The sequence below is a fragment of the Canis aureus genome, chromosome X (assembly GCF_053574225.1).
Source record: "Canis aureus isolate CA01 chromosome X, VMU_Caureus_v.1.0, whole genome shotgun sequence".
NCBI lineage: Eukaryota > Metazoa > Chordata > Mammalia > Carnivora > Canidae > Canis > Canis aureus.
Window position 1 is genome coordinate 117,150,129 of NC_135649.1, and position 16,631 is coordinate 117,166,759.

Below are 16,631 nucleotides of genomic sequence, written 5' to 3' on the forward strand. Positions count from 1 at the left end.
CTCTGCCTGTGTCTCTGCCTCTCTCTCTCTCTCTCTCTGTGTGTCTCTTACGAACAAATAAATAAAAATCCTAAAAAAAAAACAACAACAAAGTTGCAGCACCATGGTAACACAGGAGCAAGCAGCCCGTTTCCCAGGGGAGGCGGCCCCAGTTACTCTCGGAGAAGGCCCCTCTATTGGGATTCCTTAAACTGGTGGTTCTGTTGAGCACGCGACAGAATCACGTGGAAGGCATAGAACACAGCTTGCTGGGACCCAGCCTCCGAGGCCTGACTCCGGAGGATGAGCTGGAGCCCGAGGGTCGGCATTTCTATGGGCCCCTCTGGCCCCTGGGCTGCACTGCAAGGACCCCCGCTTTCACCAGAACGCCAATGCCCTGGAGTCTTCAAAGAAGTTGCCAAATCCCCTCTGCTTTCGCAGAATTAAGACAAATTGTCGCTGAATCTGGATCTACACCTGGCTCTGATGAGCCAGTCCTTCATAATGCAAAAGGCAGCTTTTAAGCTTCCGAACGATGAAATCGAAACAGCGGGAACCCGCGTCCTGCCACATAGCAGATGCGACCCAGATGGAGGTTTCCCTGCAGGCCCGGTTCTCTGCTTGGGCCCCTCCGAGCATTGGCACCAAGGAAGTGGCCTTGGAACTTTCGCTAATTGCATCCCCTCGCCGCGGCCCGCCGGGTCCGGGGCTGCGGGCACGAAGGAGGAGCCCAGCCATCGCCACCGGTTCCCGCGGAGCCACAAGCTGCAGAGACTTCAGTCTGCAGGTCCCTGGCTCCGTGGCCCCCGGGCCCCCGCGGCCCGCAGCTCGGCCACCGCGGATGTGGGCCCGCGGTGCCAGGAGGCCGAAGCCTGGCGGCGGTGGGCAGGTCCAGAGGGCAGGAGCTGGACACGTGTGACGCCCGCGGTTCTCAGGCTGGGAAACCAGGGCAGGGGCAGCCTCTGCTGTCGTGGATCTGGCTCTGCTGTGCCGCCCCTTTCTGAAGCCAGCTGCTGCCGCTTACGCGATTTCAGCTTTCTCTCATAAAGTCCGCCAGACGGTGGTTTCGTGCAACCAGGCCTGGCTCTTGAATTTTACTCAAATGCATCTTTATTCCCCTGTTCTTTTGAGCACACGACTAAACGTTACATTGCAGACTTCGATCTTAACCTGAGTCGTAAAACCTGTCGTGTTCGAAGTGCCTCCTCTCCTGTTTTAATTTTGTCTCAAAGTCCAAGGTAAGAATTCGATGTAAATGTTGATTGTTTTTCCCTCACGGGGAATTCGATTAATAGCTTCTTAAAATAATACCCAGATCTGTATTAATTGTATTAGCGATTGGGAAGAAATGGCCAATGTTGCTGAATTGGTATCCAGAGAGTGTCTCCTTGCTGGTTCTGGTTTAAATATCTAGTGAGAAATTGGGCTTCAAAAAGATCAGGCTAAAAAAATTTTTTTAAAACACGTAATTTACTGTATACCTTGCTTTCATAGCTTTATCCAAAATCAGAGACTTAAAAACACATAGTGGCTTTAAGAAAAACAACAACAAAACTTCTACCTTGTTCCATTAAGAATCAAAGAGGTATGGGGCTCTGGCTGGTGCAGTCGGTAGAGCATCAGACACTTGATTTCGGCTCCAATTGTGAGATCGAGCCCTGTGTCGGGCTCCTCGCTCAGCGTGGAGTCTGCATGAGATTCTCCCTCCCTCTGCCCCTCCCCTTGTTCTCTCCCTCACTCAAATAAATTAATAAATCTTAAGAATTAAGGAGGCAAAGTTCTAGAAATACGGAACATATTAAGAGACACTATGAGATGGGACCCTGCCTGGCTCAGTCAGTAGAGTGTGCGTGTGACTCTTAATCTCAGGCACCTGGGTGGCTCAGCGGTTGGGCATCTGCCTTCAGCTCAGGTCGTGACCCCAGGGTCCTGGGATCGAGTCCGGCATCAGGCTCCCCGCAGGGAGCCTGCTTCTCCCTTTGCCTATGTCTCTGCCTCCCTCTGTGTCTCTGTGTGTGTGTGTGTGTGTGTCTCACGAATAAATAAATAAAGATCTTCAAAAAAAAAAAAAAACACGTGCTCAAGCCCCGCATTCGGTGTTGAGATTACTTTTAAAAAAATAATAACTATGAGACGGTATAGGAAAGAAAAATATCCTTGAGTTCTCTGCAAAGTTCCCTGGCTATATTACATCTTTTGTGCAATATGTTCTTTTCCAAAGGATATCGACCCTAAGGATGGTGTGAGGTGATGTCATTAGTGTGCAAAGATTTTTTTAAAAAATAACTATTGTGTTAATATTGAATAACATGGCCAATATGTCTTAAAAATATTTTTTTAAAAATGGTTACATGCAGCTTTATCCCTATCGAATAGAACACATTTATAATTTTTACATCCAATCTTAGAGAATACTATCATGCTTTTCTCAAAACCCAGTATCTCTTAAGCAATGTGTTTGCTGAGAAGGTACTTGTGGAGGTCGAGAGAGATGCAATCTGGACTTCTGGGTAAAACAACTTACAGCCTTGGCTCCTGCTTTTACATTGAGCTTCTTCAGCACCCTGAAGTGGACACAGTTGGATTTCTAGATAGGGGTTTGGCACCCTCGGTGTCATGACGACATCTCCATCAGTGTCATGGCAACGTCTCTCGGAGGAAAAAGTGCTGCTTTTTGTGTAGTGAGATGATAGGATTGACCCACCTTGGGGGCGGGTGGCAGGAGGGGCAGTGTGCCCCGAATTGCTTACCCAGTGCCACAGCTTCTGAGCCTGCTGCCACTGTCTCATAGCCACGGGGCCACAGCATGAGGGAGCAACCCCCTTAGCAAATGAAGCCCCCCACTGGTTTCCTGCGACATCTCCAAGCTTGCCGAGTGAGGCACAAATTGAGCCCATCCCCTGATTTTTTTTTAATTGAAACTCCTTTCTCTATGGAAGACCACCCTTTATGAGTAAAAGAGCACAGGAATCTGATGATGAAAACTCCAAAGTCAGCCAAGGTGACTAAGAGAACACAGCAAAACCACAAAGTGGACCAGATGGCAGAAAGGAAAAGCTCCTCTATTTATTTTCTTTGTTTTTTTATTTTCCTGGAGAGAAATAAGTACTGAAGAATCTATTTGAAAGTCCCAGCTCAAATGACACCCCATTCACGAGGCATTTCAGGTTTTCCCAGCTGGAAGTGATCTTCCCATCATCCTCTGAACTACAGAGCACCCAGGCCTCTTTTATCAAATTATGATGTTTGGCTGCCTGTTCTCCTGGTCCTTGTACATGTCCTGGTCCTTGTACATGTCCTTTCTTAGACTAGAAGCCCCTTGGGCATGAGCACTGTGCCTCCGGCTTCTATGTTTCCAAGGAAGGTCAGCATCTAACCCCGACAGTGCTCAGAGGCCCTCGCTGAATAAGCCTGCGGATGGGCCGGGCTACATGATTTACAGACCCGGTGCGAAATGAAAATGTGGGGCCCTTTGTTTAAGATTTACTAAGGGCGCCTGGTTGGCTCAAAGGCTGAGCATCTGCCTTTGGCCCAGGGCGTGACCCTGGGGTGCTGGGATCAAGTCCCGCATTGGGCTCCCCACAGGGAGCCTGCTTCTCCCTCTGCCTATGTCTCTGCCTCTCTCTGTGTGTCTCTCATGAATACATAAATAAAACCTTTTAAAAGTAAAATAAAAATTTGCTAGGAATTACAAGATGGGCAATAGCAGAGCACGGAGCTGAACTCGGGGCCCTTCTGAGCCTGGGCTCTCATGAGACTACATGGTTGCACACCCGTGAAGCCTGCCTCACCTGTGTGTAAGTGAACGAATGAATCCATCAGTCATTCACTTAACCAGACCAAAGCCATGGTTTCTGTTCTCTAATCAGGACTCAGGTTTAAAAACAAGCAACAACAAAAAGATTTTTAAATGCACTAACCGGGGAGCGCCTGGCTGGCCCAGTTGGAAGGGCATGTGACTCTTGATCTCGGGGTCATGAGTTCGAGTCTCACATTAGGTATACAGAACACTTAAATAAATGAGACTTAAAACACACACCCATGCTAGGCAGGAGCCAAGTTTTTTGATTCCGTGAGGCAATCATATTTTGTCTCTTTTATTCATTACTTTTATTTAAACAGATATGTCCTTAATATCTGTTGAAGATGATCCAGTTTTTTACAAAAAAAAAAAAAAAAAAAAAGAAGATCCAGTTGTTTACCAAAAGCTCTGTCAGCACGTGGTGCATATCGATAGTCTCCTTTTACTGCCCCTTAGTGATTTTTAGCTGGTTTAAGTTGTAGGTAGTTTAAATCTTTCAACTATGGATCCAGAACTGGTGAACGAGGTAAAGAAATGACACCTTTAATGAAGTACCACTGTTTTCCTGAACTTCCTCAAATGATTTTTTCAGACTAATTTCAGGCCTTACTGTATTCCTAAGAAGCCTGAGAATGCAAATGTGATGCGTGCTTGCTGTGACAAATTCCTTTTCTGACTTTTAATAGCGGAATAACAGAGGGTGGCATCCTTCATTCCTGAACGAGGCTTGTTTATGCAAGTCTGAGTGAGGGGAGTTCTACAAAAGGAACATGGGAGAGCAAAGTCCACCCTGGAAAAATTCAGCCGCTAGAAATGTGGTCTTGTCCAGATAGTGAGAAAATAATTGTCTCCAGGTTTGATGAAGGGTTTATGGCGCTAACATTTTAGGATGAAATACAGCTGGTTTCGAATTCCACTGTCAACTCAGAATCAAGCTAATTTCATGTGGTTTGGGGTTTTGCAACTACTTTTTTGCAGAGTACTTCTCAGGACTTTTTGTTCCAGAAACACCCTTGAGCCAAAAAAAAAAAAAATCAAATCAAATTTTACTTCGACCCCTTTCAGAAACCCTACCGGGCAGCACTACTGAGTTTTCCCAGCAGAGGGCACCATGACACCTCCTTCCCTGCCCGAGGTCCCCATAACTTGAGCAAACCCCTCAAAGAGGTTCTTCAGATCCTCGACCTGGACACACAATCTCTCTGATAAGGGGTGGGGGGGTGGGAACCAGCAAGAAAAAGACAGTGATACTTTCCAGAAGCAGCAGCTTCTGCAGTTCTAACAGGCTCTTGGGGTCAGGGGTGGCTGCAGGCTTTCTCCTTGGGCAACTTCAGTCCAAGACAGGCTCTGGCCTGGGTTTCTGACTGCCTAGCCTCCCTTTGTTCCTCTCTGCTTCCTGAGCTAGATGGCCAGTCATCTCAGAAGTTCCTTTTCTGCTTAAGTAAATGAAGAAATAATTGAGTGAAACTAGCATGATAATAAAAATTCCGGTTTTCCACTTGAGGACTAATATGCATCAACCCGGCAGGTTCAAGAACTCAAAGTATTTTTGTGGCTTTCACGGTGGGCCGGGAGGAGCAATCTCGGCTGTTTTCTCATGGTAGGGGGAGAGCCATCGACTGAGTCCTTAATTCCTGTTTGCCTTAGGTTTTTCTGTTCCCCTATTGGAATTGTCATTTGTATCCTATTTAAAGAGTTATCATCTCCAGTTGATTAATAATAAATAAGGGGTCAGCGTTGCTAAATATCTGGATCTTACCATCCCTACCTAAAGGATGGAGAATTCAAATTCACATGCATTTATAGAATTTGCTTTGTATTTGTAACAAGAACGTGTACTTCGGTGGGTAAAGCCAGGGGGTTGGATCCTTTTCCGTGGCAAAAGAAAACATCAGAGCTACAAGGAGCTTTTGAAAAATGTACACCCCCTGTCTCTCAGCTCTGCACAAGAAGCATCATCTATGATGTGATTTTTATGCAGCAATTTGCTTATTTTTAAAATTATACTTGGCATAGGATAACATCAAAAGGTTTCTGCTAACCACACGTTTACTCAGACTTACAAGGAGATGGCCAAGGAACTGTGTGGGTGGCAATTTGGAAATATTTCTGTGCGTAATCCTCCAAATAGCAAGCCTGTGTTCTAAAAGAAAGTATTGCGTTTTGAGTGCAAAACTCTGGATTTGGCCTTACTTTTCAGAAAGATATGTTTTTAGATTTAATCTCTTTTGCCCAAGAAAACAGTTGTTGTCCTTGCCAGTCCCGTGTGTTAAGGAAGTTTGTTGCTCCCCATTATCCTTGAACACGCTGCAACCTGAACTTTGGGTGAGGGGAAATTTGATCCTGTGTTTGGGGTGCAAGATGACCATGGAAAATATTTGTTGATTAGACGACACTGCTGAAAACATTATTAGCAAAGAACGCTATCTCTTTAGATCTGATAAGCCGGAAACACAAAATTATATGAATTCGTCTGAGTTGGAAACACATAAACCGGTTACAGCTGTTACAGCCCAGCCCTGTGGACGTGGAACCGGGCTCCCCTGCTGTCCTGACCACAGAGGAGTCTTGCACGCGGCAGAGGGAAACCCGTCTGCTTAACACAAGCAAACCTCTTCACGCCTAACTTCGTTTGCAAGAAAAGACCAACTTTCGAATGCATTCCAATTAGATTATTCCTCTAGAAATTGCAGTAGGTACAGAACACGAAAGAGAATATTATGTCTTGATTGAACAAAATTAGAATAATAAACACTGTTTTGAAATCATCATATTTTAATGATAGAATTTTGTTTTATTTAAACAAAGCTTGGCATTCTCTATATTATCACTAATTGCCTCGGTAATTATTTTTTTTCCCTTTTGTCTGATGATATTGTTCCCTTATGTTAACATCTTGGCAGGCTCCTTGGATGCAAAATCTTTTCAAGCCCTACCAGACATGGCCTCATTTCCATTCCCTTTTCATTATGTTTGGAGGCCATAAACGAGGCTGTTGGCATGTTACATGTGGCTGCCTCTTATCCACGGCTATCTGGGAGCATGGGCTACGGTTCAATAAGCGATAGCACGAATACAGTGGAAACCAAACCATGCTAGAGGGCTCCGGATTTGATGAACAAAAATCGATCGCTCACAAATTTTAAAGAGGCTGTGCCAGTTCCACCCAAGATCCACAGCAGTCAAAGATGAGTTCCTGTGGTTCTTCCTCTAGAAGAGGAATTCCCGACTTGGACACGAAGGCCCGAGGAGCTGTGTACATTTCCAGCTCAACAGCCCACGTGACTTCGGGCTCCCTTGGAACCGAGCATCTCCCATTCACCTTGAACCCAGCCTTTGCTTTATGCTGGGCTCCAGGAGGGCATGCTTCTCCTGCCCACCCCGCCCATGGCAATCTGGGATGAATGTTGCCGATTGTTTGGGTGCCCAAGGACTGGCACAAAAGGAGGCTCACCCTCGCCCTTTAATTGTATTTTCATTTTCCTTTAAGAGAATTCTTTTCAAAATGCAAAGAGAAAGCGTCTTGCTATGGAGTGTGGGAGGCGGAACGCTGCCAGCACGTCCAATTCCAAGTGCTCAGAGTACAGCGATGCCCCTGGGAAGGGTAAATGATTAAACCAGGGCACTGCTAGAATAGTACCTGGAAACAGGGTGTTTTCTGTCCTCTGCATTCTGGATCCCATTGTCACAGAGCATGAAAACGCCAACGGGAATGATGACTTTTGTCGAAACTTGCCATCAAGGTGAATGCAGAGGAGCTAGGAAGAGGTAACAAGACTCTTGACAAGACTCATGACAAGACTGAGCGTGCCCAGGGAACATCAGGAGAGGGTACCCCGTGGCCCTCTGGCCTGAACTAAAACTTTTAGTAAGGGGACCCCTCTTACTAAACACGTAGGCTCTAAAGACTTTTGAACCATCTCCGCTAGTGGGCTTTAAGTCTACAACTCCATGCGAATCATGGGCTGCACTGGAAATGAGATTCTAAGTGAAAATGCCAACTCAGATTTTATATTTTTACTGTAAATGGTTGCGTTAAGGGAATATCTTGATGTGTTCTTGAATTACACAAACCTAAAACTTCTTTGAGAAATTCTCTCTCTCTCTCTCCGCTTTTTTTTTTTTTTTTTAAGCTAAAGCCAAGGTTTATTTTGCTTTGTTCCAGTATAGTTGACGTACTTGGTTACATTTGTTTCAGGTGAACAACTCTATATGTCATGCCTTGTTCACAAGTGTTGCTACCGTCTGTCACCATACAACACTATTGTATCATTGACTATGATCCCCGTGTTGTCACCTTTCATCCCTGTGAGTTACTCATTCCATAATTGGAAGCCAGTATCTCTCATTCCCCTTCACCCATTTTGCCCATCTCCCCATGGACCTCCCCCAACAATGGTTTTGAACTTGGGCATATTATTGGCATCAACTGGAAGACTTGGTAAAGCCCAATAAGCCTATGGTCAGAACTTCTGATTCAGGGGAGCCTGGTGTCTCAGTCAGTTAAGTGTTTTCCTTTGGCTCAGGTCATGATCCCAGGGTCTTGGGATCGAGCCCTGTGTCAGGCTCCCTGCTCAGCGGGGTATCTGCTTCTCTCTCTCTCCCTCTGCCCCTCCCCACTGCTCTTTCTCTCTCACACATAAATAAATAAATATTTTAAAAAATATCTTTAAAAAGAGAAAATCGTAAGTAAAATACATTAACACCACTGTACTGTATTTATGAGAAAAAGTCCATCTATAAAAGAACCCATGCAGTTCAAACTGATGTTGTTCAACGGTGAACCGTACGGTGCAATTTTACTTTGGACAACTTGAAAGAGGCACAACCAGAATTCCTGAAGTCCTAATATTGCATATGGATCAATATAGCTGAGAATGCTTTAATCATGTTTTACATTATCTACACCTAAACATGTTTTATTAATTTGTAATTATAGGACCAGTTCGTTTGACTTTCATAGTCACAGGAAAACCCCCAACCTCCCAGGGACTTGAAAGAGGTCCATTAATGATTGGAAACTTGTCAGACCATTCTGGGGCAAGTGTAGGTCTGAAGTGCCTCACACTAATTTAAAAGCTATCTGGGGGCTTTCTACTTAAAACAATAGAGAAAACCCTCATTGATTGTCACTTTCCTAGATAAGAAGACTGTTGTTCATCTTGGCTCCTTTTTAAAAAAAAATTTTGTAAAGATTTAATTTATTTATTCATGAGAGACACAGAGAGAGAGGCAGAGACACAGGCAGGGGGAGAAGCAGGCTCCTTGCTGGGAGCCCGATGTGGGACTCAATCCCAGGACCCCGGGATCACGCCCTGAGCCGAAGGCAGACACTCAACCACTGAGCCACCCGGGCACCCCTGTTTATCCTGGTTTCTAAGAGCATCATGAAAATAACCTGTTAATATTATAGGGAGTCTGATGTAGGGAACGAGGGGCCCTGAAATAACCCATGTACTCCTGTCTTTGCACTGCTTCGGACCTGGGGTGAAGGGGTGGGGGGGTGTAGTGGAAGTGCCATAGCACCATCACTGAGGAAGAGCTACTTGAGGAATTCGACAGTCAGCCTGGAGATGAGACATGGCTGGTTTCTCTCAGAGCTGTGACAGTATTTCCAGAGCAAAATCAAGGAGCATGGTCTGACACAAGAATTTGTGTTCCTTCCAGATGTGAAAAGCATCTGGGAAAGGGAGATTGGAAGTCAACATGTTGGAATTGTCCATGATATTTACGTGGATTACATAAGAGGCCAAGAGAAGAGAAGGTACAGAATCATTACTCTCCCACACATGCTGGCTAATGTGATCGAAGACTTTGTGTCCAGTGCCTGAACGTGGTAGGTTACGGATCAATGTTTGTCAGAGGGAGGAAGGAAGGAAGAAAGGAAGGAAGGAAGGAAGTCAGGAAATATGCCCTCATCTCCTCCGAAGTAGTGAATGGTCTGGCTGGAAACTCTTAAAACAAGCTAATAACTCTCATATGGTTGGTGGGATTGCAAATAAATACAAGTTTTAGGGGAAGTACTTCATCATTTGTATTAAAACCTCCACAAAAAAATCACATCCTATTAACAATCAATCCTACTTCTACGAATTTACCCTAAAGAAATAGTTGGGCAAATCTGCTAACATGAGTATAAAATGATTGTGATAACAATCTACAGTTGAGCCTAAACATGGTAAATGATCTAGAGGATCAACAAAAGTGGACTGATTGAAATAATGCATGGTATATTCATAAAATGGAATATTATATAGCAGTTAAAATATTAAAAGGGCAGATTATAATGTGATACATATATATATGTAGAAGAGAGGGAGAGAGAGAACAATCCCACTTAAAATACATATTATATTAACATAGGAAAAAGTTGCACAATAAATTGGTACCAGTGGCTGACTTTGGAAGGTAGACTAGGTCATAAGTTGTTTTGATTTACTTCCCTGGATTCTCTACTAGTTCAACAATGACTATGAATTACTTGACTAATTTTTTAAAAAGAAAAATTATTTTAAAAATAATTCAGGGGCACCTCGGTGGCTCAGGTGGTTAAGCATCTGCCTTCAGCTCAGGTCATGATCTCCAGGTCCTGGAATCAAGCCCCATATAGGCTTCCAGCTCAGTGGGATATTGGCTTCTCCCTCTCCCTCTGCCTCTCCCCCTGCTTGTACTCTGTGTGCGTGTGTGTGTCTCTCTCTAATGAATAAATTTTTTAAAATCTTTAAAAATAATTCAATCATTGGGTGCCTAGCTGGCCCAGTTGGTAGAACGTGCCACTCTTGATCTCAGGGTCATGAGTTCGAGCCGTATGTTGGGCATAGAGTTCACTTAAAGAAAATTAAGTTAAAAAATATAATTCAGGGACACCTGGCTGGCTCAGTCAGTAAAGCATGTGACTCTTGATCTTGGGGTCATGGGTTCAAGACTCACGTTGGTCATAGAGCTTACTTTAAAAATAATAATAGTAATAATTCAATCACGAGGTATTTGTATCATCCACTTATCCTGATCACTACCTGGTTTATATAGTAAGAGCTTTTTCTCAAGAGTTATTTTAAGGACCTGTGCATTTTTAGATATATCAACTCACTATACACAGGTTTTGGTTGCAAAGACATAATTTTTGCCCAATAACTAATGTACTTATTAATTTATATAACTTATTAATTACAAGATTATGTAACTTATGTAACTTATTAACTAATACAATATAATCTTATCACTCTAGAAAGCATAAAAAGTTGGCTGCTTCCTAGTTTAGTACAACTTCTGGGCAAAATAAATTCCATGGACACATAAAATTGGTTAATACATTTCTATAAAGACACAAATAATGGGTTGCTGCATTCTTCTAAAGTATAGACCAGAACACACTAGCTCCAGTAGCTACCTAAGCCCTTCACTGGCATACAGCTTTGGCTGCCTCCCAACTACCTCATCAGTGAACCCCACCTGAATTTCCTGCCCTAGGAGTTCTCCCGTTGCCAGCAACGAGTTCCCACACCTGTAATAACAATTGACCATGAATGTTGGACCGCCAGGTAGCTTCTTTCCCTGGAGGACTCAAGACACATAATCTTCCCCAATGGTTAGACCCATAAATTCAGGGCAGTTAAACTGAGCTGTCTCATTTAGAAGTGAATAATCACTTACAAAAAAAAAAAGGGAAGAATCCGCTGTCTTCCCCACTCCCCACATCCCACACACACTCCCTCCTCCAACTTTCTCCAGACTTTCTGACTTTTTCACTTCCTTTCCTGAAGTTTGTCTTTCGAATCAAAATCATCATTGCAGTTAAAGATGAGTATACGAAGTTAGAACACAGTAAGAAGGTTTTACCTGGCTCTTCTAACCTATCACAAGAGGATCATGGCTTCCAAAATGTCATGCCATCCAAAAATGTACGGGATTCAGAAGAAAGGGCCCAGTGGTAGTTAATAAATAGCATGTGAATTCTGCACCATGTAAGTGAATCCACTTGTATAAATTCGGACTCGAGTTTAAATTTCAGTGGGTGACAACTATGATGGTGGTCAGAATTTGCTAACTGCCTCTGGCTGCCTTCACTCAAATAATTTTCCTCCACTTTCAGAAACTTGTCAAATCACCAAATTCTTTCTTAGACAAATGAGCCAGAAAGGGCAAAACTCGCCTAACCGGCCTGCAGCCCGCTGTTCCATCTCTCCCAGATACTAAAGACCCAGAACTCTACGATACCGACCATGCACTTCATTGCACACGTGCTACTTGTCACAGTGGCAAACAAAAGATATCATCAGCCAACAGCTTCTTTTTCTTTTGTGAAGCCAGTGACCGACCTTAACCACTCCATTACTGGGCAGTGTCAGTTTTGAGTATCAACGTTTTCTTGGAGGATGCACACTTAAGAGTGTTGGAAGTCAGAATCGTGGCGATTTTGAGTTGCCTCAAAATATGCTCTGAATTCTTTTACTCTGTTGTTTCCCCATCCAATTTATTGCTGAGTTTGTCAGTAGGACTTATCTTACTTCGTTCGTTCCTGGAAAACTAAACCTCAAGGTTACCCTTAAAAACTTGCCATTTGCCCATCAGAATGGCCAGAGGTTGACAATTTCATTGTGTTCAGCCTAAATATGTGAAAATAATTTGTATTCAACCGAAAAGGGTTTTCGTCGGCTCCAGGAAAAAGTCACCAGTTAAATACATTTTATGGAGAACATTGGGGTAAGGTGTGGCATCCCTTTGTAAATTTACCAATGAATTTATCCCTCTGGTTCCAGGTTTTGTCTGCCAAAAGCAGGGCATATCGGTTGTCTGAGAAATAGCTAAGTGCAGAACAGGAAAGCCAGTGGTGGCCCTCTGCTCCACGTGAGGCTTGTGGGTTCTCACTCCCAAAATAGCCTCAGGATGGCTTTGGAGAAACCAGTCTCTTTAGCTGTACTTTCTTCTTGTTTCTCCCAGGAACTTTGATTTTTTCTCTCTAATAGGAGTCGAGTGACCTAAGGAGAAATAAACCAATCTGTGGTTTAAGCTCAGGGACCCTAGACTTCTGTTGATTTCTGTTTTTCTTTCTGACCCGCTGACCATCCTCCTCTGCTCCAAACCCCCAGGAAGCTTGGAAAGAACTGATTTGTGTCCTGAATTAGGAAGAATGCACCCTGACTATTTTAAGAGTAGGGATTACTTTGTCGTGATTTAATTACTTCTTTTTTTTTACCTAACCGGTTTTAAAAAACATGAATTATTTATACTTGTCTGAACCACCAGCCCACATTTCACCCCCTCAAATAAATGTAATTTCATAGAGTATACATTTTAAGTAACTAATAAATGTTAATAGTTTGACATATAATGTTCAGACATTCATATTTATGATTTGAATAAATACTAGAAAACAGAACCTAAGGTATTCATCTATATCAGCAGAATGACCAGATAATTTCCACTAACATTTTCCCGTTAGCTGATTTATGATTATATCTCTTTATTCAATAGTAAGGTCTTGACATTGAAAGATTCATTCACATAACTCTAGCAACACAGTGCATTTATTTAAACCACACTTGACTAGTGGTATATAAATAATCTCCCCCAAACCATATTGATTTCCCAAAGGGAATATTAAATGCTAAATAACTTCACAGATTGGAAGCAGTCCTGTCTCTGCCTTCATTTTTGATATAATCAAAAATGATGACATTGTAGCTAGCTTATTTTTAATAATTCACACATTGAGAGCAAAAGAAAATATTACACCATCGCTGGGGGACATGAACTTGTAGTGCATAGCACATTTGCCTTTTCTTAACGAATGATAACGGATTGACCACATCACGATGTCTGCCAGGGATTAAGAATGTCTATTCATAATGGGGCTATAAATTAGCAGAGTGTATTATTCTCCGGATATCAGATACCTTCAGAGCGCACAGTCTTTGGGAAGAATGTAGCTTACAAATCTCTCATTAGTCTTCACAGTATCTTTATAAAGTATATAATATCCTGATTTTATAAACCAGAAAATTAGACAATGTATGACTCTTGGGCAATGAAAATGATTTCAACTGTATTGGCAAAGCATGACTCTATGTTCAAACAATCCTCCTTTCCCTCCTGGACACGAGCGGGACTTTGTTTTCTAGCCTCCCTTATAGGTAGCAGTAGTCATGTAACTGAGTTCTTATCGATGGAACATCAGGATTCTGGTCGTGGTCTGTAAAACCCCCATTGCAATCTGCACACTCTCTCTTCCCCCTTTCACTGCTGAAGATGATTTGTTCAAATTCTGAATACCTAAAAGAGAGCAGAGCCATGAGGTTGTCAAAGACTGGGTCCCTGAGCCTTGGTGTAGAGAGGAAGGTCCCAGAAGTCTGGAAATCCCAGGATCATCCGTGTGGAACTATTGTGTAATTTCTGGATTGCAACAGTTAACCCACCAGGACTATTCCCACCGGCAACCTGAATATACTGTGATAAACCTGGAGACACTGAACCCATCAACCCTCGATTCTAGGCTCCCCAAAGTCAGTGCTTTCCTCCCCCACCCAATTATAGAACTATAATTAGCCCCCATATGGTATTAGCCACTAAGTCTTTCTATCCCTTTAATATATTTTGAAAGCATAGTAATTGATGGTACACCCTGTTTCTGGTAAGTTGACTATAAAACATATTTCTATAGAGAAAATTTTATTGACTTCCTTTTCCAAAGCAGGGATGGTTCCACTGAGAAAGCTTTCCATAGAACATTGTGGAACCTTTTCGTGAGGTGGTAGCTACATGTCAGATTTTATGGCAGATGACTGGGGCTTTTTTGCTTTTTAAAGAGAAACTGTGTATCTCAGAAGGCCTCGGGCTGAGCAGGAGTTCCCTAAATCCTTAAGCATAAGATTCTTCATATTGTCTTCACAAGAGTAGTGTTCTTACTCAGGGCAGTTTCCTCCCCAGAAGACATTTGGCAATGTCTGGAGACATTTTTGGTTGTCACAACTTGAGGGCTTCCACTAACTAACATCTAGTTAGTGGAAGTCCGGGATGCTACTTAAAATCCTACAGCGCACAGGATGACCCTCCATAGCAAAGAATTGTCCAGCACCAAATGCCAACGGCACCGAGGCTGGGAACCCCTGGGTTAGGTTGTGAGCTGGGGGCGGGGGGCAGGGCCATGTCCATTTTATTCATCATTTTACTTCAGCAATCCATAAGGCGCCCAAGACATATTGAGTACTTAGTAATATTTGTCCAATGAATAATGGACTGAGCCCCACCCAATTGGCAAATCAGCTGGCGGGGCCAGACTTGACTAGTGAGTGGATGAGGCAGGATTTGGAGTAAAAATCATAGCTCCACTGCTCAGTAGGAATGTGTTCTTGAGCAAGTTACTCTACCTTTTCTAGGTCTCAGTCTCCTCATCTGCAAGTTGAAAAGACTGAGACTACTGCCTACATGGAGCTGTTGTAAAGATTAAATGAGATGAAGGACGCAGAAGGCCCAGTGCAGTGGCTGAGATGCCCTCAAATAAATACTAACATTGGTTAGTACTAAGAGTAAAGGAACCAACATTTCCTGGGCTTTTATCATGTGCTGGATAGAGTTAAGGAGGCACACCATCTCATTCCATCTTCTCGACAATATCTCTGGAGTAGGGCTTTTTGTTTCCATGTTGCAGAAGAGGAAACTGGGCTTTAGAGATGTCAAGCGACCTGCCCAAGATCACACACAACAACGTGGGTATTATGAGACCTCAAAGCCCAGGCTCTCTCCATCACAACACACTGGCTCCTTTACAAAACTCCTGAAACTTCACTATCTTCCATAAAATCAAAGGATGTGAAGGTAATCCGTTTCAGCTTTACAAAGCTTCTTTTATGTGGTATTGACAATGTTTATTGAGCTAGGTGGCAATATCCCACTTCCTGGAGCTTTTATCTAACATATAATGTACTCTGGCCAACACATTCAGGTTATAAAATTGTTGGTCCCATTTTGTGCCATTCCTCGAAAATCAAAGTTGCAAATATTAGGTTTACTAGAAAGGAGAAATACCCATTCATCTGTAACTTTGTACCTGCCCCGTTTTATCTACTGGAGTCTCAGTTTCACCTACTATAATCTGTTTCTTTTGTGGTAATATCTGACCCAGTTCTAGCAGAGGTAGTATGGACTTCTGCGAACAAACCTACTTCCGTACTGCCTGGGAGAAATCAAGTTTACCCACCTAAATACAGTTTTCATAGCCATCTCAATTCTTAAGATGCAAAAAAGTCACCCCAGAGTGTTATGAAACTTACATTGACTTCATAGTAACAAAGGGATTTAATAAAGCCTCAAATTTCCTGTAAAAGCTTATCCAACATCCATCTAATGCTTAACAAGATTTAGCAAATTAAATTTAACAATGTTTTGAGAATCAAAACAAAAAAATCATAAAGGAAAGGAGGCTAGGTGATTATAATCTTTTTTTTCTTCCTTTCTTTCTCTCATTCTTTGAGTTTAATATTTCTCAACTTGTCTCCCTTTTTAGCAATATTGGTGGGTACAATGACATTTGGATTCTGTTGTAACTTTTATTGACTGTCACATGCTACGTGAGCTTGATGAAGTTTTGCGGGCTTCACAAAACCAAATCACAACAGTTGGAAGGATCTGGAGGCTTATAAAGGCTAGGGAGGCGGAGCTCCTGGTGATGGTAGCAGTAGGAGGCCATTTGGGCCATTTCCTTGGATACTTTGCTAACAGCCACCGCACTGGGTGGCAACATGGTAGTCCCTGGACTCTCACTGAGCAGTGTTTTTCTTTAAAAAAATTTTCATAAGAAAATTTTGACCTCCTAATGACATCATAAGTGCAGCTTAGAACTAAATGTTCTTTG

At 43.0% G+C, this 16,631-nt stretch overlaps 1 protein-coding gene and 1 long non-coding RNA gene across 3 annotated transcripts in view; one reads left to right on the top strand and one right to left on the bottom strand.

Annotated features, from left to right (window-relative positions):
* MID1 (midline 1) overlaps positions 1-16,631 on the top strand; it is a 346,318-nt gene that overhangs the window by 99,182 nt on the left and 230,505 nt on the right. The gene's annotated exons all lie outside the window — the stretch shown is intronic.
* The window catches only part of LOC144309016 (uncharacterized), a 71,704-nt gene that overhangs the window by 700 nt on the left and 54,373 nt on the right, over positions 1-16,631 (bottom strand). The gene's annotated exons all lie outside the window — the stretch shown is intronic.